Consider the following 3,879-nt stretch of genomic DNA (forward strand, 5'->3'; position numbering starts at 1 on the left):
TAGGTCTGTCAAGATTTTCTATTTCTTCTTGAGTCTGTTTTTGGTATCTGTGTTTCTAAGAACTTGTCCATTTCATCTAGGTCTAATTTGTTGGCATACAATGGTTCATAGTATTCTCTTACAATTATTTTTATTTCTGTAAAGTAGGTAGTAATGCCCTTATTTTCATTTCTGATTTTAGTTATTTGAATCTTCTCATTCTCCTTCTCTGTCATTCTAGCTAAAGGTTTGTCAATTTTGTTGATTTTTTCAGAGGACTAACTTTATTTTCATCGATTCTATTTTCCTATTCTCTAAGTCTGTTATCTTTACTCTAATATTTATTATTTCCTTCCTCCTTTTAGCTTTGTGTTGACCGTGTTCTCCTTTTTCTAGTTCTTTAAGGTGTAATTTTATTTTTAAAGAGTTCAGCTTTTTATTGAACATGTTACTGAAGAGGTTTAGTCAAAAAGACCAAAGCCCATGTCATCATCAGACTCTTCAGATTCTTCTTTCTTTTATTCCACTTACTCTACTCAGCTGGGGCAGCAGTGGTGGAGGGGGAAGGACCTCCTGCTAGTGCAGCACCAGCTGCTGGGGCAGGTCCACCTGCCCCCACATTGCAGATGAGGCTCCCGATGTTGACATTGGCCAAAGCCTTTGAAAACAAGCCTGGCCAGAAAGGTTCAACATTTACACCAGCTGCTTTAATGAGGACATTGATCTTATCCTCTGTGACCGTCACCTCATCGTCCTGCAGGATGAGGGCTGAGTAGATGCAGGCGAGCTCCGAGACGGAGGCCATGGTGCGGGACAGTGCTAGGCAGGGGCTGCCAGGCGCAGTGCTAGTCGCCGGATGAAGTGAGGGCCTCACCCCAATGCAGCCTTAGCTTCCTTGGAAGGACCGAGCACCTTAGCAGCAGCTGAGGAAAGGGCTAAGGTGTAATGTTAAATAATTATTATTATTTTTTATTTTTTGGCTGCATCACGCGGCATGTGGGATCCTAGTTCCCCGATCAGGGGTGGAACCCATGTCCCCTGCATTGGAAGCACGGGCACCAGGGAAGCCCCTAAATTATTTATTCCAGATGTTTCTTCTTTTTATTTTTTTATTAATTAATTAATTTTTATTTTTGGCTGCGTTGGGTCTTTGTTGCTGCGCACGGGCTTTGTCTAGTTGTGGCGAGCAGGGGCTACTCTTTGTTGTGGTGTGCAGGCTTCTCATTGCGGTGGCTTCTCTTTGTTGCGGAGCATGGGCTCTAGGTGTGCGGGCTTCAGTAGTTGTGGCACACAGACTCAGTAGTTGTAGCTCGCAGGCTTTAGAGCGCAAGCTCAGTAGCCGTGGTGCATGGGCTCAGTTGCTCCACAGCATGTGGGATCCGTCCAGACCAGGGCTCAAACCCACATTCCCTGCACTGGCAGGTGGACCCTCAACCACTGCGCCACCAGGGAAGTCCTCTTCTTTTTAATGCAGGCATTTACTGCTATAAATTTCCCTCTCAGCACTGCTTTCATGGCATCCAAGACATTTTGGTATATTGTATGTTCATTTTCATTCGTCTCTAAGTATTTTTTACTTTCCCTTGTAATTTCTTCTTTGATCCATTGGTTGTTTGAAAGTGCATAGTATAATTTCCCCATATTGGTGAATTTTCCAGTTTTACTTCTGTTATTGATTTCTTGTTCTTTTCTATTGTGTTTGGAGATAATATTTTGAATGATTTCAATCTTTTAAAATTTACTGAGACTTTTTTTTTGTGGACTGATATATTGTCTACTTTGGTGAGTGTTCTATGTGCACTTGAGAAGAACAGGTATTTTGCTGTTGTTGGGTGGAATATCCTATATATGTCTGTTAGGTCTAGTTTGATTATAGTGTTGTTCAAGTTACTTTCTGTTCTATTTCCTTATTAATCTTCTATTTAGATGCTTAATACATTATTGAAAGTGGGATATTGAAGTCTCTATTATTATTCATTCTATTCCTTCAACATTTTCACCATATATTTGGGAGCTCTGGTATTTTGTGTGTATATATTTATAATTGTTATATCTTCTTGACGAATTGACCCTTTTGTGAATATATGTTCTGCTTTTTCTCTTGTAACAGTTTTTCAATTAAAGTCTATTTTATCTGATAGCAGATAGCGGCCCACATTTCTTTTGGTTACTGTTTGCATGGAATATCTTTTTATATTCTTTTACTTTCAACATATGTATGCCTTTAGATCTAAAGTGAATCTTTTATGACAGCATATAATTGGATCCTGTTTGTTTGTTTTCACTCATTCTACCAATCTCTGCATTTTGGTTGGAGAATATAATCCACTTACATTTAAAGCAATTACTGATAAGGAAGGACTTACTTCTGCTATTTTGCTATTTTCTGTATGTCTAATATCTTTTTGTCTCTTATTCCCTCTACTACTCTTTTCTTTTGTGTTTAGTTGATTTTTGTAGTGAACTTTTTTGATTCACTTCTAATTTCCCTTTGTGTATAATTTTTAGATATTTTCTTAGTAGTTATAAAAGGGATTACATATAACATATTAAATTTATAATGATCTAGTTTAAATTGATACCAACTTCAACAGCATACAAAAACTCTGCTCTTATAGAGCTCTGTCTTCACCCCTTTATGTTAATGTTGTTACAAATCACATCTTTATACACTGTGTGCTCAATAATAGATTTATAGTTTTTAAAATGCATTTTCTTTTAATCATGTAGGAAATAAAAAGTGGAGTTAGAAACTAAAACTACAGTAATGCTGGCTTTCATGATTACCCATGTAGTTACTTATACTGGAGACCTATGTTTCTTTCTTTTTTTTTTTTTGCGGTACGCAGGCCTCTCACTGTTGTGGCCTCTCCCATTGTGGAGCACAGGCTCTGGAGGCGCAGGCTCAGCAGCCATGGCTCACGGACCCAGCCGCTCCACGGCATGTGGGATCATCCCAGACCGGGACACGAACCCACGTCCCCTGCATCAGCAGGCGGACTCTCAACCACTGTGCCACCAGGGAAGCCCCCTATATTTCTTCATACAGCTTTGTGTTACTAACAACTGTCCTTTTATTTCAACTTGAAAGACTCCCTTTAGCATTTCTTGTTGGTCACATCTACTGATAAGGAATTCCCTCAGCTTTTATCTGTGAATGCCTTAATTTCTCCCTCATTTTTGAAGGATAATTTTGCCACACGTAGAATTCTCGATTGACAGCTCTTTTTCTTTCGGTACTTAATTATGTCATCCCACTGCCTTTGGCTCCATGGTTTCTTCTAAGAAATAGGCTGCTAATCTTATTCAGGATCTATTGTACATAATAAGTCACTTCTCTCTTGCTGCTTTTAAGATTCTCTCTTTGTCTTTCAACAGTTTGATTATGTCTCAGTGTCTTAATCTGTTGGGCTGCTATAACAGAATGCCATAGATTACATGGCTTAAAAACAACAGAAATTTATTTCTCACAGTTCTGGAGGCTGGGAAGTCCAAGATCACGGTGCTGGCAGATTCACTCTCTGGTGAGAGTCTGCTTCTGGTTCATAGACAGCCATCTTCTCACTGTGTCCTCACATGGCAGAAGAGGCAAGAGAGTTCTCAGAGTTCTCTTTTATAAAGGCATTAATCCCATTCATGAGGGAAAAGCTCTCATGACCTAATCACCTACCATAGGCCCCACCTCCTAATACCATCACATTGGGGGTTAGGATTTCAACATGAATTTGGAGAAGGTGGGGACACAAACATTCATTCTATAGCACTTAGTATGGATCTCTTTGAGTTTATCATACCTGGAGGTCATTGAGCTTCTTGGATATGAAGATCCATGTCTTTAATAAAATTTGGCGAGTATTCAGCCATTATTTCTTCAAATATTCTTTCTACTTCTTTCTTTTT

At 39.2% G+C, this 3,879-nt stretch overlaps 1 pseudogene across 1 annotated transcript; it reads right to left on the bottom strand.

The window, feature by feature from the left end:
- Positions 1–440: 440 nt before the first annotated feature.
- Positions 441–1,469, bottom strand: LOC309972199 (large ribosomal subunit protein P1-like; annotated as a pseudogene). Its single transcript has one exon. The product of its transcript is annotated as a large ribosomal subunit protein P1-like (transcript).
- Positions 1,470–3,879: the final 2,410 nt, after the last annotated feature.

The sequence above is a fragment of the Leucopleurus acutus genome, assembly GCF_964270905.1.
Source record: "Leucopleurus acutus genome assembly, chromosome: 1".
NCBI classification, from domain to species: Eukaryota; Metazoa; Chordata; class Mammalia; order Artiodactyla; family Delphinidae; genus Leucopleurus; species Leucopleurus acutus.